At 44.9% G+C, this 23,582-nt stretch overlaps 1 protein-coding gene across 6 annotated transcripts in view; it reads left to right on the top strand.

Moving 5' to 3' along the window:
• The first annotated feature begins 9,001 nt into the window (after positions 1-9,001).
• Positions 9,002-23,582, top strand: part of cdk1 (cyclin dependent kinase 1) — a 54,748-nt gene continuing 40,167 nt past the window's right edge. Inside the window, exons 1-3 of one of the 6 annotated variants that reach the window (XM_068052455.1) lie at positions 9,002-9,145; positions 10,173-10,272; positions 12,000-12,110. The gene's annotated coding sequence lies outside the window, so the exon portion shown is untranslated. Of the gene's footprint in view, positions 9,197-10,172; positions 10,273-11,963; positions 12,111-23,582 lie in introns of all 6 variants that reach the window. The other 5 variants (XM_068052453.1, XM_068052454.1, XM_068052452.1 and 2 more) reach the window with 5 other exon arrangements.

Below are 23,582 nucleotides of genomic sequence, written 5' to 3'. Positions count from 1 at the left end.
TCTGCTCTTGTAGCCACAGTATTTATATGGCTACTTCAGTTCCATTTCTGGTCAATGGCAGCCCCCAGGATGTTGATAGTGGGGGTGGGGGGCGGGGAGGGATTCAGTGATAGTAATGCTGTTGAATGTCAAGGGGGGATGGTTAGATTCTCCTTGTTGAAGATGGTCATTGCCTGGCACCTGTGGGGCGTGAATGTTACTTGCCACTTATCAGCCCAAGCCTGGATATTGTCCAGGTCTTTCTGCATTTCGACACGGACTGCTTCAGTATCTGCAGAACATTGTGCAATCATCAGTGAACATTCCCACTTCTGACCTTATGATGGAAGGAAGGTCATTGATGAAGCAGCTGAAGATGGTTGGGCCTAGGACACTACCCTGAGGAACTCCTGCAGTGATGTCCTGGAGCTCAGATGATTGACCTCCAACAACCACAACCACCTTCCTTTATGCTAGGTATGATTCCAACCAGCAAAGAGTTTTCCCCATGATTCCCATTGACTCCAGTTTTGCTAGGGCTCTTTGCTGCTATACTTGGTCAAATGCTGCCTTGATGTCAAGGGCAGTCACTCTCACCTCACCTCTTGAGTGCAGCTCTTTTGTCCATGTTTGAACCAAGGCTGTAATAAGGGCAGGAACTGAGTGGCCCTGGCAGAATCCAAACTGAGCGTCACTAAGCAGGTTATTGCTAAGCAAGTGCCACTTGATGGCACTGTTGATGACACCTTCCATCACTTTACTGATGATTGAGAGTAGGCTGATGGGGCAGTAATTGGCTGGGTTGGATTTGTCCTGCTTTTTGTGTACAGGACATAACTGGGCAATTTTCCACATTGCTGGGTAGACGCCAGTGTTGTAGCTGTACTGGAACAGCTTGGCTAGGGGCACGGCAAGTTCTGGAGCACAGGTCTTCAGTACTACTGCCGGACTTTTGTCAGGGCCCGTAGCCTTTGCAGTATCCAGTGCCTTCAGTCATTTCTTGCTATCACGCGGAGTGAATTGAATTGGTTGAAGACTGACATCTGTGATACTGGGGACTTCAGGAGGAGGCTGAGATGGATCATCCACTTGTTACTTCTGGCTGAAGATTGTTGCAAATGCTTCAGCCTTATCTTTTGCACTGATGTGCTGGGCTCCCCCATCAGTGAGGATGGGGATATTTGTGGAGCCACCTCCTCCAGTCAGTTGTTTAATTGTCCACCACAATTCATGACTGGATGTGACAGGACTGCTGAGCTTAGATCTGATCCGTTGGTTGTGGGATTGCTTAGCTCTGTCTGTCGCATGCTGCTTACGCTATTTGGCATGCAAGTAATCCTGTGTTGTAGCTTCACCAAGTTGACATCTCATTTTGAGGTATGCCTAGTGCTGTTCCGGGCATACCCTCCTGCACTCTTCAGTGAACCAGGGTTGATCCTCTGGCTTGATGGCAATGGTAGATTGGGGGATATGCCGGGTCATGAGGTTACAGATTGTGGTTGGGTACAGTTGTGCTGCTGCTGATGGTCCACAGTGCTTCATGGATGCCCAGTTTTGCATTGCTAGATCTGTTCGAAATCTATCCCATTTAGCACGTGATAGTGCCACACAACACAATGGAGGGTATCCTCAATGTGAAGATGGGACTATGTCTCCACAAGGACTGTGCGGTGGTCACTCCTACCAATACTGTCATGGACAGATGCATCTGCGACAGACAGACTGGTGAGTATGAGGTCAAGTACGTTTTTCTCTCTTGTTGGTTCCCTCACCACCTGCTGCAGACCCAGTCTAGACGCGGCCAACTTGGTCAGTAGTGGTGCTACTGAGCCACTCTTGGTGATGGACATTGAAGTCCCCCACCCAGTGTACATTCTGTGCCCTTGCCACCCTCAGTGCTTCCTCCAAGTGCTGTTCAACATGGAGGAGTACTGACTCATCAACTGAGGGGGGCCAGTAGGTGGTAATCAGCAGAAGGTTTCCTTGCCCATGTTTGACCTGATGCCATGAAACTTCATGGGGTCTGGAGTCGATGTTGAGGACTCCCAGGGCAACTCCCTCCCGACTGTATACCACTGTGCCGCCACATCTGCTGGGTCTGTCCTACCTGTGGGACAGGACATACCCAAGGGTGGTAATGATCATTGGGACATTGTCTGCTTGGTATGATTCGGTGAGGATGACAATGTCAGGCTGTTGCTTGACTTGTCTGTCTGTCTCCCAACTTTGGCGCAAACCCCCAGATGTTCATAAGAAGAACTTTGCAGGGTCGACAGGGCTGGCTTTGCTGTTGTCGTGTCCGGTGCCTAGGTCGATGCTGGGTGGTGCGTCCAGTTTCATTCCTTATTGACCTTTTGGTGGTTAGGTACAACTGAGTGCCTTGCTAGGCCATTTCAGAGGGCATTTAAAGCATCAGCCATATTGCTGTGGGTCTGGATTCACTTGTAGGCCAGACCAGGTAAGGACAGCAGATTTTCTTCCCTATAGGACATTAGTGAACCAGATCGTTTTTTGCAATAATCCATAATAGTTTCATGGCCATCATTAGACTAGCTGTCCCTTCTTGTTCCCGGCTACTTGCATTCCTTTCACTCTCCCACCTTCTATTCCTCTTGGGTTTGTGCGGGTGATGGACAAAGGGTTTAGGCTTATACACAAGCTCATAATCATCAGCAATTTTCACTGCCTGTCTGGCCTTTGAAACCTTCTGGTTCTCTACATGGGTTCTTACTAACGGAGGGAGTGAATTTTTAAATTCTTCCAGGAGAATTAATTCCCCAAGGTTCTCATACGTGGCTTCCATCTTTAGTGCCCATATCCAACGAACAAAATTCATTTTTTTTACCCTCTCAAATTCTATATAAGTCTGTCTAGATAATCTCCAGAGGTTCCGAAATGTCTGTCTGTAAGCTTCAGGGACTAACTCATACGCAGTGAGAATAGACTTTTTTGCCATCTCATAATCTGCAGAAGCCCCCTCAGAAAGCATGGCAGAAACTTCATGAGCTCTGCCCATCAACCTGCTTTCCTTTGGCCACTTCATCTGTTTGGTTATCTTTTCAAAAGCAATGAAAAATGTCTCCACATCCCTTTCTTCAAACCTAGGGAGAGTGTGTATAAATTTAAACAGCTTTTCACTAGGTCCTGGACGGGACCCGGATTCTTCCTCACCAGAATCTCCACTCTTTTGTCTTAGTTCCAACTTTCTAATCTGGTGTTCCCTTCATTCTCTTTCTCTTTCTCTTCCTTCTCTTTCCGTTTCCTTTTCCTCAAGTTCAGGTCTTTTCATTGTCAATTCTCTTTCAAACTCGAATTTAAGTTTTTCTATTTATTTTTTCTGTTCAAGTTTTCTTATTGCTATTTCTTTTTCTTTTTCCTGTTGAAGCTTAAGTTTTTTCAGTTCCTGTACCTGCTCAAGTTTTTTTCATTTGTAACTGAATTTTAGCTAATTCAAAGGGGATCAAAGGGGATTCTAAAGGGGATCAAAGGGGTAAATTTTTCACACAAAGAATAGTGGGTATCTGGAATGAGCTGCCTGAGGAGGTGGTGGAGGCAGGAACAGTAGTGACATTTAAGAGGCATCTGGAGAGGTACTTGAATGAGCAAGGCATAGAGGGATATGGAATGAATGCAGGAAGGTGGGATTAGTATAGATAGGCATTATGGTCGGCATGGACACGGTGGGCCGAAGGGCCTGTTTCTATGCTGTACAACTCTATGACTCTAACTGCACTACCCACTGATTTGTCTTCTTTTAATTCCAAATGTTGGGCTATTACTTCAATTATGTCTGGTTTCTTAGCACCTGTTTGTAACACCAACAGTTCTGCCAACTCCTTTAGTTTAACCTTGGTTAAGTATCTCAAATCACTGAGAGATACATCCTCCTTCCCCAAAATATTCACAGCACCTGTTAAAGACAGGTAGTGTAAACTTTATTGCACAAGAAACCAGATTTTTTTTTTCTCTTTTCCAATTATTATTACCCCACTTACAATTCTACGTCATCGGCATTGGGTTTATCCTGGCAAAAGAGATCCTCCAATTAAATATGCTACGACCAAGGCAGGAGGAGTGCACTGTTAATTCAGTCCCACTTCTCCACAGGTCGCAACATATTATTTAAATTTTCCCACTTATCGATACGCTTAATCATATACTCTATTTTTCACAGAATAGAACACACTTACCAGGTTTCTTTACTGAACAACAAAATTATCAGTTTATTATAAAACTAGTCTTAACTAGCAATGAAGTAAAACATAAATACACAGATAAAAAATGTTAAGAATCCCAACATTATATTTCAAAAGTTCTCTTTTTTTTTTTACCTCAGCATCTCACACTCACGCACACACACATATATGTACCAAAAAAATGAAAAAGGATTTTTTGGATCAGAGCTCTATTACAGACAAAAAAGAACACCCAGGCAGATCACTTGCCCACCCCTGAAGAAAACAGCAGATGAGACATGCTGCATAAAAACTGGCACACAGTCCCACCTCCGCGCACACAGACAGGTCACTAGAATCTTCCAGAACAGTTCTTTTCAGGTGGTGTTAAAAATTATTTTTAGCAGGCTTTCTTCAAATACAGGAAACAAGATGAATTGACACAATGGACTTCTCAGAGGCTTTGGAGTTGTGCTGGAAAACAAAGCTGGGTTATGGTCTTCTCTTCAGACCTAACTTCTTCTTCAGACTTGACTTTATCTCCACTCACTCCAGAAGGTAAAACACACACTGACTGACAACTAAAAAATCTTGTCAGTTTTCTGCCCATCTCAGGTGTTCTGCTACTACTGGGCTTGTCCAATCAAAGGAATGCTTGTGACCTCTCTTCCCCTGTTACCAGGGTTTCTGCTTATCTCCAAACTGAGTCATGTGACAACCAGCAGCACTGTTGCCAAATTAGTTCTTTCAGTGCCCTCTTGGTTAAAAAAACATTTATTCAGTTGAACTATAAATTCTTTTGAAAATATTTTTAACAAAAGCAGAATCACTTTCATAACAATGGTTTACAGTAAACCTGTCGAATCTTCTCAGTCGGACAAGCTCTTTTAAAGATGCAGGCCTGGTGTTTGTAGTCTTGAACTTGTTGAGGTGTTGTAGATTTTTGGTGATTATGATTTCCTACTGGAGGTGACAGTCACTTTCAGTTCTCTGCTGTCCCAAGCTGAAGTGTAGAATTAGCAGCAGGGCTTCTTCTTGTTTAGGCTGGATCTTTCCACAGCCCCTGGCTGGACTGCCTTCTTACGATGTTGCAATGATCTCTCCCTCTCTCTCCAAGGTCAAAATCCATAAAATTAGCATTTCTGTTATTTGACATGTGGCCTTCTCCCCTGGTGTGATAGCACAATGGACCAGGATGTGGAATCCATGGCTATCTATGATGTGTGGATGAGTACCAGTCTGTTATGATGTGTCCACTTCACACCTTTTTTGTCTCAGGAGAATTCCGTTCAATTCAGTAATGTCTCTTATTTTATTTTTTAAATTTTATTTAGAGACACAGCACTGAAACAGGCCCTTCGGCCCACCAAGTCTGCCGACCATCAACCACCCATTTATACTAATCCTACATTAATCCCATATTCCTACCAAATCTCTTGATAGTTTCAGGATGGGTGTAGTTGACACTTTTTAGTCTGGAATGTATCCTTTTGTCCTTTCGAGATAGTGAGGCAGTTTGAATACACAGGCCAGGTCATCTGACCTTCAGTGGCCATCTTGCTGCACATTGGCCACTTTTTTAAACAAAAAGTCAATTTCAAGAAGTCCATATTGAGTAAAGGTTGTATCTTCAAAGTTGGAATCTGCTATGTCTTTACTGGGCATGCCGCTGCACACTCTTTAGAACTGCCCCTGTAGGTATTTATTGCCTCTCCCTATTCCTTCTGCAAAATGCTTCACCTCACACTTCTCCATATCAAATTCCATTTGCCACCTCAAGGCCCATTCTGCTAGCCATCTGCATCCTGTTGCAGGTGGTTCATACCATCCTCACTATTTGCCACGCCTCCAAGTTTGGTAATCATCAGAAAATTTTGAGATTCTGCTCAGTATTCCAAGATCCAAGTCATTTATATATAGCAAAATGGAGTGGTCCTAGCACTGATCCTTGGGGAACACCACAGTCTACCATCCTCCAGCCTTAAAAGCAACCATTCAACTCACTGTTTTCTGTTCTTAAGCCAATTTTTTTATCCGATTGGAGACAGACCCTCCTATTCCATGAGCTTCAATTTTGTTAACCAGCCTTTTATGTGGTACCTGATCAAATGATTTCTTAAAATCCATATAAACAATATCCACCACATTCCCTTCATCAACCTTCTCTGTTACTACGTCCAAAAATTCAATTAGATTAGTCAAGCATGATCTGCCTTTTACAAATCCATGCTGGTTATTCTTAATCAACGCAAACTTCTCTAATTGTCTGTTGATAGTTACCCTGATTATTGTTTCTAAAACCTTACCCACCGCTGATGTTAAATTAACTGGCCTGTAGTTGCTAGGGCCGTCCTTACACCCTTCCTTGAATAAGGCTGTTGTAATGAGAAGCTTTTTATGTTGTCTAATCACTGAAGGCAGCAGCATAGGTAGATAAGGTGGTTAGGAATGCTTACGGGATACTTGCCTTTATTAGCCGAGGCATAGAATATAAGAGTTGGGGGGTTTTGATGGAGCTGTATAAAACGCTGGCTAGGCCTTAGTTGGAGTACTGTGTACAGTTCTGGTCGCCACAGAAGGATGTGATTGCAATGGAGAGGGTGCAGAGGAGATTCACCAGGATGTTGCCTGGGCTGGAGCATTTCAGTTATGAAGACCGACTAGATAGACTGGGGTTGTTTTCCTTGGAGTGGAGAAGGCTGAGGGGGGACCTGATTGAAGTATACAAAATTATGAGGGGCATTGACAGGATAGATAGGAAGAAACTTTTTCCATTAGCGGAGAGGTCAATAACTAGGGGGCATAGATTTAAGGTAAGGGGCAGGAGTTTTAGAGGGAGTTAAGGAGGACTTTTTTCACCCAGAGGGTGGTTGGAATCTGGAACACACTGCCTGAAGGAGTGGTAGAGACAGGAACCCTCATGACATTCAAGAAATATTTAGATGAGCACTTGAAACGCCATTATATACAAGGTTACGGGCCAAGTGCGGGGAAATGGGATTAGTTATGACAGGTGCTTGATGTTCGGCATAGGCTCGTTGGGCCGAAGGACCTGTTTCTGTGCTGTAAAACTGTATGACTCTATATATGAGATGCATGGAGTTCAGTTGAGTGAAGATTTCAAACAGGTTTATGAACAGCAAACAAGTATATACAGTGCAGAGCTAACTATTTACATGACATGCCTCTTGGTGTTGCAGTTACCAAGTGAGACGGGCATGTAGTCACATGACTGCATCCTGATACTCAGCTTATTAGCATACTAAGATCTTAAAGGTACATTACTCTTAAAGGCAATCACACAACAGGTGTCATATCTGCCACTCTACAATCTTCTGGCACCTCCCCCGTATCCAGGGAAAATGGAAGGTTATGGCAAGACCTTCTGCTATGTTTCTATATATGGTGATAGTGTGGGAAAAAGGCATTGAAGTGGATGATCAGCCATGATCGCATTGAATGGTGGGGCAGGTTCAATGGGCTAAATGGCCTACTCCTGCTCCTATGTTCCTATCTTCATCCCCAATTCCTTTAGCAATCTGGGATGCAAGCCCATCCGGACCAGTTGACTTCTCTCCCCAAAGCCAGCCTTTTTAGTACTTCCCCTCTCTCAATTGTTATCCTATCCATTGCCTCTACTCTCCCTGCTTCTACTGATATTTTGTCAGATTCCATTTCCTCAGTGAAGACTGATACAAAGTGACTGGTTGGGATCCTTCCATCGACGGAAGATGATGAACATGCAGCAAATAAATGGATACAAAGTACTCATTAACTATATTAGCTTTGCACTGCACCTCTAAACATAAATTACCCTCTTTGCCCCTAACAGGCCCCACTCCACCTCTTACTACTCGCTTACTATTTACATACTGGTAGAAGATCTTTGGTTAGCCTTTTATGTTGACTGCCATTCTATTCTCAGATGGAGTTTCATTGGTACGGTGTAGGAGGCCAAGAACAGAGTTCGAGTGGGCACAGAGAATTAAAATGACAGGTGACCTGAAGCTTGGGGTCACACTTGCAGACTGAACGGACATGTTCCACAAAATGGTTTGGTCTGCCCAATGTACAGGAGACGAAATTGTGAGTATTATTGTTGGAGAAAATCCAGATTGTGCCCAATTGTTGAACAAATTCTCCGGACTCAGACGTTGAGAACAAATACTTTATTGCATGATATCATGGGGCAGTAGCACTGGACCGCCTTTAGGTAAGGTGTGCTCCCCCATGATATCATGCAATAAAGTATTTGTTCTCAACGTCTGAGTCCGGAGAATTTGTTCAACAATTGGGCACAATCTGGATTTTCTCCAACAATTATCATATATTATGTTTTACTATATATTACTATATATTGTAGTCTGTGGATTCATTTGGTGAGTGATCACCTGGACTGGTTTCCATCGCCTGATGGGGTCTATCAGAAAAAAATCCTCAGCAATCACATAAACAAATATTAGCTGCCCATCAGACGCACAAACCATTGTAGCTGGACAATAGCACCTGCAAGCACTCAGCCCCGCCCGCGGCTCCGGCTCCGCCTCCTCCTAGCGCTGCCGTTTTGTTCTCGGCTGCTGCCCGCCGATGTGCTCCCTGTCGCTTGGCACCCGCTCCCGACTCCGCCCCCTGCCGTGCTCCCGACTCCGCCCCCTGCCGTGCTCCCGACTCCGCCCCCTGCCGTGCTCCCGACTCCGCCCCCTGCCGTGCTCCACCCCTTCCCTGCACTGCTCCACCCCTTCCCTGCCGTGCTCCACCCCTTCCCTGCACTGCCGCTTTGCTCCCGCTATTCGCGCCTTTCTCGGCCGGACGAAGGACCCCTCCCTCGCCTCAGATCGCGCCTGTTCTGATTGGTTCCTTTAAATCCAAATGGCAGCGCTGATTGGCTGTTGGTTTGAATCGGCGGAGCGGTTGCAGTGAGCGAACGGCATTCAAACTGCGGCGGGAGCTGAGTGGAGCCTGGGCTTCAGTCATCTTCACGTATTCCGCAGGTTTGTCTTGGCGCTCGGCAGGTGAGGGGCGGAGGGTCCAGTACCGTTCTGGTGAGGTGGTCGGTCCTCTTCTCGGGCCATCTGGTGGAATTGCGCCTCGGGTTGTGAACAATATTCGGCCGGTGCCCGCATAGCCCGGGGTATTCAGGGCCTTTAAAGCAGCGTCTTGTGGCTTCGCTGTGACCTTCTGTTTTATATTCAGATTTCCAGGAACTACAGTAATTTCAGTTTTAAAAAAAAATTCTCTTCTTGCTCCGTTAGCTAATCTGTTTCATGGCAGAGGACGCTGACGGGCGATTTAATGGAGGTGTATAAAATTATGAGGGGTTTTTATAGAGTGGATGGGGAAAGGCTTATTTCCATTCGGAAGCAGGTCAATAACCATGGGGCATAGATTTAAAGTAATTAGTGGTAGGATTCTAGGGGAGTTAAGAATCTTTTGACCCAGAGGGTGGTGGGCATTTGGAACTCACTGCTTCAAGGTGCAGGCAGAACCCCTCATCACATTTTAGAACTAGCTAACAGGGCTACGGGCCAACAGCTGGAAGGTGGGATTTGGCTGTTCTGTTATTTTTGCTTGCACGTACCTGATGGGCTAAATGGCCTTCTGTGCTGTAAATTTTCTGTTTCAATGCATGTTGTAATGGCCAAAGAATCCCTGGTTGGTGGAGGAGGAAAATCTGGCGAATTCATGTCCTTGGTCCCCTGAATGACCTGTTGTGGAAAGTGCATACTTGGTGTGAACTCTGGCAGGCTTGGTTGGGATGTTCAAACGAGATGGTCAGCTCATTGGCACTCAGTATTGATCTCCAATAGTTGAGAATGGCTGTAGAAGTGTAAGCAACAAATTTAACTGTTTCTCCTCTAATCTGTGTGGGCACCAGGAGACTCCACAGTGTGTCATTTTGGAGAAATTCTGATTCTTATATTTAAAAATGCTGCATTAACTTGAGAATGCTCTTATAGTTTTGCAGTTTAAATTTGTTTCAACTGTAACTCAAGGTTTGGGTTTATTTGTATTCAACAGACCAACCTGACCATTGCATTCTCAAAAGCTACCCGAACAGTTATCATCTGGGCCTAAGTTATTTTCTGGAAGATATATCACGAGCTTTGGCTTAATACAGGTAGGCGTTCAGATATTTTTGTATTTTACCCTCTTCTTCCCTTTTTAAATTTCTCAACTCTTGCCTGCCATTGTTACATTTCAAGCGGCTAAACAGGAAGACCTGGAATTAGATCGTGCCCAAGTTTTCTTTAAAAATTTCCAGCAATTCTGTACAATGATAGTGAGGTGATAGTAAAAGGCAAACCAACAGTGAGGGCGGTGGATGTTGTCTATATGGACTTTAGTAAAGCCTTTGACAAGGTCCCGCATGGCAGACTGGTGCAAAAGGTGAATTCACACGGGATCAGAGGTGAGCTGGCAAGATGGGTCCAGGACTGGCTCAGTCACAGAAGACAGAGGGTAACACTGGATGGGTGTTTTTCTGAATGGAGGGATGTGACTAGTGGTGTTCCGCAGGGATCAGTGCTGGGACCTTTGCTGTTTGTAGTATATATAAATGATTTGGAGGAAAATGTAGCTGGTCTGATTAGTAAGTTTGCGGGCGACACAAAGGTTGGTGGAGTTGCGGATAGTGATGAGGATACAGCAGGATATAGATCGGTTGGAGACTTGGGCGGAGAAATGGCAGATGGAGTTTAATCCGGACAAATGTGAGGTAATGCATTTTGGAAGGTCTAATGCAGGTGGGAGGTATACAGTAAATGGCAGAACCCTTAGGAGTATTGACAGGCAGAGAGATCTGGGCGTACAGGTCCACAGGTCACTGAAAGTGGCAACGCAGGTGGATAAGGTCGTCAAGAAGGCATAAGGCATCCTTGCCTTCATCGGTCGGGGCATAGAGTATAAAAATTGGCAAGTCATGTTGCAGCTGTACAGAACCTTAGTTAGGCCACACTTAGAATATTGCGTGCAATTCTGGTCGCCACACTACCAGAAGGACGTGGAGGCTTTGGAGAGGGTACAGAGGAAGTTTACCAGGATGTTGCCTGGTCTGGAGGGCATTAGCTATGAGGAGAGGTTGGAAAAACTCGTATTGTTTTCACTGGAACGACGGAGGTGGAGGGGCGACATAATAGAGGTTTACAAAATTATGAGCGGCATGGACAGAGTGGATAGTCAGAAGCTTTTTCCCAGGGTGGAAGAGTCAGTTACTAGGGGACATAGGTTTAAAGTGCGAGGGGCAAAGTTTAGAGGGGATGTGCGAGGCAAGTTTTTTTTACACAGAGGGTGGTGAGTGCCTGGAACCTGCTTCCAGGGGCGGTGGTGGAAGCAGATACGATAGCGACGTTTAAGAGACATCTTGACAAATATATGAATAGGAAGGGAATAGAGGGATATGGGCCCAGGAAGTGCAGAAGGTGTTAGTTTCGGCAGGCACCAAGATCGGCACAGGTTTGGAAGGCCGAATGGCCTGTTCCTGTGCTGTACTGTTCTTTGAGTGTGCAAAATAACATTTACGTCCAAGTCGAACAGGATTCCTTCAGTAATGAAAACAAAGTGCTGGAAATACTCAGCAGGTCAGGCAGCATCTGTGAAGAGAGAAGCGGAGTTGACTTTTCAGGTCTGTGACCTTTCAGATAAAATGTCTCAGACCTGAAAAGTTAACTCTTGCCTCTCTCTCCACAGTTGCTGACTGACCTGCTGAGTATTCCCAGCACTTTCTGTTTCTATTTCAGATTTCCAGCATCTGCAGTATTTGGCTTTTATTTTAGGATTCCTTCAGTGTTCTGTCTGTACTTATTGTGGTAGTCTGCAGACTGCTGCACTGTTCACTCTATATTTCAGTTATTGGCTGTGTTGTGGGACAACCGAATCACCGCACAAAGAGACTTGGATAGGTTGTTCGATCATTTATTCGAGCGTACGCAGGGAGAGATACCACCTTGGTATTCCAAGGTAATACTGTAACTTTACATTAAGTAACACAAACTTAGATACTGTTCATATCATACAATGCATTCAAACAACGGATGATTGCGATCATTGATCATAAACCAATGGTGATTGATTACACGTTCCAGTGAACACACATCCTCAGCCTTACCAATACACATACCAGATGGCTCCATCCCGAGCTGCATATCTTTGTTTCCCATTACACCAAAATTCCACGGTAAAGCATAGCTACCCGACCAGACCCGACGACATGTGTCGGGCTCAGGTTAGGTTGGGTGTCTCTTCCAGGTCCGGCATTCGGGCTCTGGTTGGGTCGGGCTGGACGTGGACACAGTGCAGCCTTGCTCAGGGAGGGAAGTAATCTTCAAAATTAACTTTATTACGGTAGTCTGGTCAGGCGTGGGAAAAAATTAAAGAACTCTGGGCCTGGTTCGAGTTGGATTTGGTCGGGTAGGGCCCGGGTCAGGTTTCAATTTCATACCCGAGCAGGCCTTTATTCCACTGAAAGTGGACTCGAGGCCCCGGCTCCAACCTTGGTTCCTTAATCCTGCCCTATACCCTAGCAGCATGTTTGTTTGTTTATTTTCTCAACCTAACTTAAATTCTGCTGAGATGCCTTCCTAAAATTCAACTTGTTTCTACTTAACCCTTTCAGTCCCCCCCCCCTTTTGTCCCTTAGTCAGCCCAAGATGGCCGACAGACCTGAACAGTGATGTGCTCAACTTTCATTGCTTTCTCCACTTTTTGATACTGGCCAGGTATCAAGTTTAGGGTTGCAAAGGCAATTGATTACACAGTCTGTATGGGTCGGCCCTATAGTAAGGGCTTGCAACCTACTTTCCTGATCCCCGATTTCCCATGTTCCCATACTACTGGCTTCTCCTTGTGCGTCCTCCTGACCCTGTGGACCAAGCATGTCAAATATACAACCATCACTGCTTGGGCAATAACCAAGATGTGGGAGATGATCCTGAACCAGGAGCGTATCTGTATGTTCAAACCCCAATTCCACAGATCCTTCCACCATGTGGTATCATCGATCTGTTTGACCTCTTCTTCCAGCATCTTGGGGTGTATTATACAATACAACAACAAACTATGTACCTGCTGTAACCCCTCACAAATGCCTGTGAGGTATGTTGGCAGTGGTGGGATTGAGTATGAGTACTGTCTCAAGTACTGTGAGGTTTTATTTTATGCTCTGTGACCTGCATGTTGACAGTTTCCCTTTTATATATTTCCACCAGCTCTACCTTGCCCACTCTCACTGGTGACTGTGGGTGTAGAACACTGTGATTAGTTGTGTCCATACTGATATTCTCGTTGTCATAGTCAGACAACATCTCCCTTTTCCCACATATGCAATGTGGGTCGGTTCCATTTCCGCCCGTATTGCTTCCGTTATACAATTGACTGTTGCGTTTAATCCACATTTTGCCTCTTCAGTTATATATATTGGATGTGAATACACCACTGCAGAGGCTCCTATACTACATCTATCTAAAGTAGTACCTATCATTTTCCCCCTCTATTTCTACAGTGTGCGGCGGTTATCTGTGATATCTTATGTAATCTTTGCTTATTACTCCAGTGTTCTCTACTTATAGGGTTTTACTGTGTATTGATTATGCTATAACTGTGATTACTAAGACCACACCTATCAATAGGCTGTTACTGTCGATGCATTTCTCCTCAGTTTTATACACATGTTAAACCTCTGAGGTTCTGGTGATGGAGCAAGTTAGATAAATGGGTGCTTGATATCTGCAGGTGAGCATGGAGCTGTCTCAAGCTCTCCTGAGTCTGCTCAAGTATCCAAGATTCATAAGTGCTGCAGACATCATTCCTAACAACATCCTCTGAGATGTTACACCCCTCGCCAATTAGTTCATGAATGGTCCATGCCTGACTTTCAAGTACGACAACGAAATCCTGAACTGTCCATGTCAGGGTTTGACCCGCACCAAGCTGTCCGCTCTGGATCAATTGTCTCTGTCGAAGGCTTACTTTAAGTTTGGTGCTTAGCGTCTGGACCTTTTGGTTCACTGAAGCCAAGTCAAACAAACGTATGACTGAGGTTCCAGTGTTTAAATAACGTGGTATCATCATTCAATAGACTGTTTTCATTGGTACCTCCCCTGAGCGATGGTCTCCCCCTGCCCCCCCAGCATTTTTTTTATTCATTCATGGGATGTGGGCATCGCTGGCCAGCATTTATTGCCCATCCTTAATTGCCCTTGAGAAAATTGGTGGTGAGCTGCCTTTTTGAACTGCTGCAGTCCATGTGGAGTAGGTACGCCCACAGTGCTGTTCGGAAGGGTGTTCCAGGATTTTGACCCAGTGACAGTGAAGGAATGGCAGCATAGTTCCAAGTCAGGATGGTGTGTGACTTGGAGGGGAACTTGCAGGTGGTGGTGTTATACCTTTGCTTCCCTTGTCCTTCTAAGTGATAGAGATTGCAGGTTTGGAAGGTGCTGTCTAAGGAGCCTTGGTGCGTTGCTGCAGTGCATCTTGTAGATGGTACACACTGCTGCCACTGTGCGTCGGTGGTGGAGGGAGTGAATGTTTGTGGATGGGGTGTCAATCAAGCGGGCTGCTTTGTCCTGGATGGTGTCGAGCTTCTTGAGTGCTGTTGGAGCCGCACCCATCCAGGCAAGTGGAGAGTATTCCATCACACTCCTGACTTGTGCCTTGCAGATGGTGGACAGGCTTTGGGGAGTCATGTGGTGAGTTACTCGCCGCAGGATTCTTAGCCTCTGACCTGTTCTTGTAGCCACGGTATTTATATGGCTACTCCAGTTCAGTTTCTGGTCAATGGTAGCCCTTAGGATGTTGATAGTGGGGATTCAGCGATGGTAATGCAGTTGAATGTCAAGGGGAGATGGTTAGATTCTCTCGTTGGAGATGGTCATTGTCTGTAACATTCGCACCACACTTGTCACTTATCAGCCCAAGCCTGGATATTGTCCAAGTCTTGCTGCATTTCTACATGGTCTGCTTCAGTATCTGAGGAGTCACGAATGGTGCTGAACATTGTGCAATCATCCGCGAACATCACCACTTCTGACGTTTATGATTGAAGGAAGGTCATTGATGAAGCAGCTGAAGATGGTTGGGCCGAGGACACTACCCTGAGGAACTCCTGCAGTGGTGTCCTGGAGCACAGATGATTGACCTCCAACAACCACAACCATCTTCCTTTGAACTAGGTATGACTCCAGCTAGCGGAGGGTTTTCCCCCTGATTCCCATTGACCTCAGTTTTGCGAGGGCTCCTTGATGCCATACACTGTCAAATTCTGTCTTGATGTCAAGGGCAGTCACTCTCACCTCACCACTTGAGTTCAGCTCTTTTGTCCATGTTTGAACCAAGGCTGTAATGAGGTCAGGAGCTGAGTGGCTCTGGCGGAACCCAAACTGAGCGTCACTGAGCAGGTTATTGCTAAGCAAGTGCTGCTTGATGGCACTCTTGATGACACCTTCCATCACTTTACTGATGATGGAGAGTATGCTGATGGAGTGGTAATTTGCCGGGTTGGACTTGTCCTGATTCTTGTGTACAGGGCATACCTGGGTAACTTTCCACATTGCAGCGTAGATGCCTGTGTTGTAGCTGTACTGGAACAGCTTGGCTAGGGGCGCGGGAAGTTGTGGAGCACAGGTCTTTAGTACTATTGCCGGAATATTGTCAGAGCCCAGAGTCTTTGCTGTATCCAGTGCCTTCAGTCGTTTCTTGAGTGGAGTGGTTTCAATTGGCTGAAGTCTGGCATCTGTGTTGCTGGGGACTTCAGGCGGAGACCGAGATCGATCATCAACTCGGCACTTCTGGCTGAAGATTGTTGCAAATGCTTCAACCTTATCTTTCGCATTGATCTGATAGGCTCGCTCATCATTGAGGATGGGGATATTTGTGTAGCCACCTCCTCCAGTTAGTTGTTTAATTGGCCACCACCATTCACGGCTGGATGTGGCAGGACTGCAGAGCTTAGATCTGATCTGTTGGTTATGGGATCGCTTGGCTCTGTCTATCGCATGCTGCTTACGCAGTTTGGTACACAGATTGTCCTGTGTTGTAGCTTCACCAGGGTGACACCTCATTTTGAGGTATGCCTGGTGCTGCTCCTGGTATGCCCTCCTGCCCTCTTCATTGATCCAGGGTTGGTCTCCTGGCTTGATGGTAATGGTCGAGTGGGGGATATGCTAGGCCATGAGGTTACAGATTGTGGTTGAATGCAATTCTGTTGCTGCTGATGGCCCACAGTGTTTCATCGATGCCCAGTTTTGCATTGCTAGATCTGTTCAAAATCTATCCCATTTAGCATGGTGGTAGTGCCACACAACACGATGGAGGGTATCCTCAATGTGAAGGCGGGACTTTGTCTCCACAAAGACTGTGTGGTGGTGACTCCTACCAATACAGTCATGGACAGAAGCATCTGCAGCACGCAGATTGGTGAGGACGAGGTCAAATATGTTTTCGCCTCTTGTTGGTTCCCTCGCCACCTGCCGCATACCCAGTCTAGCAGCTATGGCCTTTAGGGCTCGGTCAGTAGTAGTGCTACTGAGCCACTCTTGGTGATGGACATTGAAGTCCCCTGCCTCGAGTACATTCTGTGCCCTTGCCACCCTCAGTGCTTCCTCCAAGTGGTGTTCAACGTGGAGAAGTACTGACCCATCAGCTGAGGGAGCAGTCGGTGGTAATCAGCAGGAGGTTTCCTTGTCAATGTTTGACCTGGTGCCATTAGACTTCAAGGGGTCTGGAGTCGATGTTGAGGACTCCCAGGGCAACTCCCTCCCTACTGTAGACCACTGTGCCACCACCTCTGCTGGGTCTGTCCTGCCAGTGGGACAGGACATACCCGGGGATGGTTATGGCAGTGTCTGGGACCTTGTCTGTTCGGTATGATTCAGTGAGTATGACTATGTCAGGCTGTTGCTTGACTAGTCTGTGGGACAGCTCTCCCAACTTTGGCACTAGCCCCCAGATGTTAGTAAGGAGGACTTTGCAGGGCCGACAGGATTTGCCTTTGTTGTTTCTGGTGCATAGGTCAATGCTGGGTGGTCCGTCTGGTTTAATTCCTTTTTATTAACTTCGTAGTGGTTAGATACAACGGAGTGGCTTGCTGGGCCATTTCAGAGGGCATGTAAGAGTTAACCACATTGCTGTGGGTCTGGAGTCACATGTAGGCCAGACCAGGTAAGGACAGCATATTTCCTTGTTTAAAGGACATTAGGACATTGAACCAAGATGCCTGCGTTATTACTTGTTTTGCCAAAGACTTATACGATGTCCAGGTTTCCACCAGGCAACACTGAGGTAATTTAATGTCTGAAATGTTTCGGACTGCGGGTACCAGCACATGGTGTACGCTATCATACAAAGTCTTACTAGTTTTTGTCACCAGTAGCCCATTCTCTGGTTTAGGGTTTCGTGTTGGGCAAGGTGGGTGTGGGGGGATGGTTGGTGTCTGTTAATTGTGACCTTGGAGTCTGTTCTGTTTGATCCTTGTGGTCTTGGTCCGTTGAGCTGTTCTGGTATGATCTGTTTGTCACTTGATCGGTTGAACCTTCGCCGATTCCCAGTCCTGGGAACATCTGTATTATCAATGGCATTCTGTAAGATATAATGAGCCTTCCAGTCATCACTGGTCAGCCGTGATTAAAATCTGAAATACAAAATCAGTCAGTTACATGTTACAGCTGTGTCCAGTGTTTCCAGCGTCCTTTCCCTCTAATGTCCAAACAGGCGCAGGTGTCACAGGTCATTATTACCTCGTAGTGTCCTATCCACCGAGGCGCAAACCCCGGTTTCTCAGGCATTACCTTTACCATTACTTTATCTCCCACACTAGGCACCTTCACCTGTTTCTCTTGTCCGTTTCTATATCCTGTATTATCTGTTGGTTTGGGTGGGGATGCTGGGGCTGGTGGTGTCTGTCTGTGATGTATGTCTGAGATCTTTGCTTACCTCCCCCTCAAGGGTCCTGATGTCTTGGGTCATGGCCAGACTTTCAAATGCAGCTTTTTTTTATATTTAAAAAAAAACTCTGGCAAGAATCAAAGTACCAGTCTTAACTACACTTTCCTGACTTTCATTGGAAAGTTCTAGGCTTCTTGGAAATTCTACACTAAATTAATTTAATGGTTGAATTCTAATTAGCTCCTGCATCAGTCAGATCTAATTGCCAATTCCTATTAATAATAATTCTATTTCCTTCATGAGCCCTGGAGAAACTGTACAGTCATAATTCTTTAAAACAGAAATAGACATTCCCATTTGATTCCAGGCATTACCATAGTTTTGTTTTCTCTATCTTCGATGACATTTTAATTTCTTAAAAGTAGCTTGCTAAATTACACTGGATTTTCGACATCTCTAATTATTCCAAATTCAGGTAACAGGGATAGCAGGTTTTGTTAATGTTCCATTTAATTTCTCCCCAAAAGATACTTGGGAACCACCTAGTCTGTTTTTTTTTAGGTTTCTAAAAATTTGATTTATCCCCTTAAATGTCAGAAATTTCCTTTCGAGTGCTTTAAATAACCACTCATACCAATTTAATTTTGTATATCGATTCCAATTTCTTATGCCCAGACTTGGTGGTATTGCATGTTTCTTTTTACATTGAAGACGGAAGTGCTTGCAACTATCTCTCCTTCTCAAGCACTTTGTCTTATAGATGACCAGATGCTATAACATTTGCCTGCAGTTATGTTCTTAGTTTGTTTAGTTTAGAGATACAGCACTGAAACAGGCCCTTCGGCCCACCGAGTCTGTGCCGACCATCAACCACCCATTTATACTAATGCTACACTAATCCCATATTCCTACCACATCCCCACCTGTCCCTATATATTTCCCTACCACCTACCTATACTAGGGGCAATTTATAATGGCCAATTAACCTATCAACCTGCAAGTCTTTGGCATGTGGGAGGAAACCGGAGCACCCGGAGGAAACCCACGCAGACACAGGGAGAACTTGCAAACTCCGCACAGGCAGTACCCAGAATCGAACCCGGGTCCCTGGAGCTGTGAGGCTGCGGTGCTAACCACTGCGCCACTGTGCCGCTCTTAAATTCTTAAAGCTGCTGGATCTCTTGCTGTGGCCTCCGTTCTCATGTGGCCTTGGAACCTACCGTCACCTGCTTTAAAAAACACAAAGAATCTATTGTGGCTCTGCCCCTGAGCCCAATGGGTTAATTTGTCCAATTATATGTCAATTTAGAAATTTAAAATTTAATAATGTCTAAGCTGCAGCAGGATTAATTTCTTTGGCTCCGCCTGCTGGAGACAAACCTTCAGATGCTTCACGTCACATAACTTTTAGAAAAAACTTTCCCTATTGAAAAAGAACAAAACTCCATTTTAAACTTTTTTTTTCCCCAATTCTTTTGGTATTCTTGGGGTTTAAAACAAAATCTTTAGCAACACTGTCAACTTCAAAGGAAAGCATTCTCCATTAGGGAAGACAGCAGTTTAGATTAAACTCCAATTGTTTCCAAACTTTTAGCATCTTTTGCATTAAAGGCTCCCTCAACTTGACAAAATAAACTTGAAAGTTCATTGTGGCCACCACAACTTAACAGGTTAGTTAACCTTAATAGTATAAACTTAATCGCACTGAATAGCACGTGCATTTTTTTTTTCAGAAAAGGCACATTACACTTTTTTTCTTCAGGTGTCTTTTCAAATGACAAATAAAACCCAAAAACTAAAAAGTTATTTAATGTTCTTGAAACAAAATCGTTTAACACTAGCTTCTTACACAAACTTTAAACATTCCAATTTTTCCCATATCTCCTTTTTGTCCTTCTCTCCTTTAAAGCAATATCCAATTCCTGACATTTACTACTTAAAAACAGTCAATAAGACATGTCCTAAATTTAAACTGCAAAAAACAAGAACAGATTTTAAACTTTGGTCCAATTAAAGTCGTGTTTTAAACTTCAAATTGGGTTTCTGCCAGACATCCTCAGACCTTCAAGGCTGAAGCTGATCTCTTAGAAAATTGTTCATTGCCTTTTCACAGTTGCAAAACCAACCTTTAAAATAAAAATTAAACTTTAACTTAAAATAATTTTGTTTTATATCCCATTCCTGGGTGCACTATCTTAAATTGAAATGAACATGCTCAACAATCACAATTATTCAATTCCAAACTTAGACAATTGATTCCTGTAATGGGTTATGAATTCAAAGTACCAAAATCTGTGTTCAATTCCCTGTCCCGATCCTAAGGAACACACACTAAGTTCAACTTGTTTGCACCCAAAACATGACTCAAGATTCCCACAAAAATATATGTTTAAAAGTAGAACAAGTAACAGACTTGTGCTTTCAGCATTAAAGCCGGGCAACAAAGATTTTAACGACTCAGCTCCACAGTACACAGTCATGTAGGCTTGAACAAAGACATGGTAACTTGTTTTTATTCACTTGAAATTTCACTAAAAACAGTCTTTTTATGTTGCTCTGCTATAAACTTAGTCATGTGGGCCCCAGTCAGAAAACATTTAGTTACTCAACTTCTTATGACATTTTGCTAGCTTCCCGTTGTCACCCAGCGTGGTCCCCTATCCCCCTTTGTCTCTCCTGACTAGCGCGGCTTCGCGTTCGATATACCTTACAGTAAGTAGTTCTGACCTCTGCGCGGCTTTGGATTTACTGTCCCGCCAGTGTGGTTCTGCCTCCTTTATCAGTGCACTTGCTGTCCTGAATCCTCCTTCAGATTTCTTTGAATACTTGACCGGAACTTCACTCGGATAGGCTTACTTCCCTAACTATGGGTGGTAAATATACTCACCCGTTTGCAGTGCCGGTCCGATGCAAGTATCCTGCCAAACTGTTGTGGGACAACTAAATCATCACACGTGGAGACTCTGGTAGAGGTTTTCGATCGTTTATTCAAGCGTACGCAGGGAGAGATACCACCTCGGGTATTCCGAGGTAATATTCTAACTTTACATTCAGGACCACAAATTTGTATACCATTGTTATCTTACAATGTGTTCAAACAACGGATGATTGATCATAAAACAATGGTGATTGATTACACGTTCCAGTGAACACACATCCTCAGTCTGATCAATATACACACCAGATGGCTCCATCCTGAGCTTCCACGGAAACCGTGGTTTTGAGGCCCCGGCTCCAACTTTTGCTCCCTAATCCTGTCCTTTACCCTAGCAGCATGTTTGTTTCTTTTTTCACTGGCAGAATCAAGAATTACAGATTGTAGACTCTGAAGCCATCTGCTTGAATCCCCCCAGAAGGAGGGAGAAAAGGTAAAGAACATATCTTGTGATTACTCATCACAATGCAATAACTGATTTGTTACCTGAAAGGGGCAAAATTGTACATATTTACGTGCATCGTACCTGAAGACTGGTGCCTGTGGAACTATACTCCAGCATGGTTCAGGAATTTTTTTCAAAATTTGCTCAAGGGATGAATGTCACTGGCAAGGTGAACATTTATTGTCCATCCCTAATTTCCTTTGAGAAGGTGGTGAACTACCTTTTTTAGAACTGCTGCAGGCCTTGTGGTTTAGGTACATCCACAGTGTTATTAAGGAGGGATTTCCAGGATTTTGACCCAGTGACAATGAAGGAATGGCAGTATAGTTCCAAGTCAGGATGCTGTGTGGCTTGGAGGGGTACTTGCAGGTGGTGGTGTTATACCTTTGCTTCCCTTGTCCTTCTAAGTGATAGAGATTGCAGGTTTGGAATGTTGCTGTAGTGCATCTTGTAGATGTTGCACACTGCTGCCTCTGTGCTGGTGGTGGATGGGTTACCAATCAAGTGAGCTGCTTTATCTTGGATGGTGTTGAGCTTTTTGAGTGTTGGAGCTGCACCCATCCAGGCAAGTGGAGACTATTCTATCACACTCCTGACTTGTGCCTTTTAGATGGTGGACAGGCTTTGGGCAGTCAGGAAATGAGTTAATGCAGAATTTCTCGCCTCTGACTAGCTCTTGTATCCACTGTATTTATGCGTCTGGTCCAGTTAAGTTTGAGTTCTGATGAATGGTCATCAGCCTGCAGCATAAATCTGTTTCTCTCTCCCCACAAATGCTTCCTGACCTGCTAAGTATTTCCAGCATTTTCTGTTTTTATTTGTTTCTGATCAATGGGCGCCCTCAGAATGTTGATGGTTGGGGATCCAAGGATGGTAATGCAATGTTGTGGGAAGATGATTAGATTCTCTCTTATTGGAGATGGTCATTGCCCGACACTTGTATGGCGTGAATGTTACTTGCCTTTTTTTTGGCCCATGCGTTAATGTTTACGCCTTGCTGCGTGTGGTCACGGACTGCTTTGGTATCTGAGGAGTTGCAAATGGTTCTGAACACTCTGCAATCATCGGCAAACATCCCTACTTCTGACCTTTTATGATGGAGGGAAGGTCATTGAAGCAGATGAAGATTGTTGGGCCTAGGACATGAAAGCAAAACACTGATACTGTAAATACTCAGGTCAGGGAGCAGCTATGGGAGAAATGAATTTAGTGTTCGATCTATCCCGTTCCAATGGAAGGTGAAACAGGTTTTAAGCAACTACAGAGGCAGGAAAAGAACAATAAGGAAGGTCTGACGGGGTGGAAGGCCGGCGATATTAAATGTTGAAAGCGGTGATGGTGTAAAGCAAAAGGAGATGATTGGATAGGTAAAGAAATAAAAAAAGTTGGCTTCAGAGGTATGAAGGTATGCAGTAAATGGCAAAACCCTTAGGAGTATTGACAGGCAGAGAGATCTGGGCGTACAGGTCCACAGGTCACTGAAAGTGGCAACGCAGGTGGATAAGGTAGTCAAGAAGACATACGGCATGCTTGCCTTCATCGGTCGGGGCATAGAGTATAAAAATTGGCAAGTCATGTTGCAGCTGTACAGAACCTTAATTAGGCCACACTTAGAATATTGTGTGCAATTCTGGTCGCCACACTACCAGAAGGACGTGGAGGCTTTGGAGAGGGTACAGAGGAGGTTTACCAGGATGTTGCCTGGTCTGGAGGGCATTAGCTATGAGGAGAGGTTGGATAAACTCAGATTGTTTTCACTGGAACGACGGAGGTGGAGGGGCGACATGATAGAGGTTTACACGGTTATGAGCGGCATGGACAGAGTGGATAGTCAGAAGCTTTTTCCCAGGGTGGAAGAGTCCATTACTAGGGGACATAGATTTAAGGTGCGAGGGGCAAAGTTTAGAGGGGATGTGTGAGGCAAGTTTTTTTACACAGAGGGTGGTGAGTGCCTGGAACTTGCTGCCAGGGGAGGTGGTGGAAACAGATACGATAGCGACGTTTAAGAGACATCTTGACAAATGCATGAATAGGAAGGGAATAGAGGGATATGGGTCCCGGAAGTGCAGAAGGTGTTAGTTTAGGCAGTTATCAAGATCGGCGCAGGCTTGGAGGGCCGAATGGCCTGTTCCTGTGCTGTACTGTTCTTTGTGAATGAAAATCATGACCAGCT

This window comes from Heterodontus francisci, chromosome 20 (assembly GCF_036365525.1).
Source record: "Heterodontus francisci isolate sHetFra1 chromosome 20, sHetFra1.hap1, whole genome shotgun sequence".
Classification (NCBI taxonomy): Eukaryota; Metazoa; Chordata; class Chondrichthyes; order Heterodontiformes; family Heterodontidae; genus Heterodontus; species Heterodontus francisci.
The sequence above is the reverse complement of the archived record's forward strand: the minus strand, read 5'-3'. Positions and strand labels throughout refer to the sequence as shown.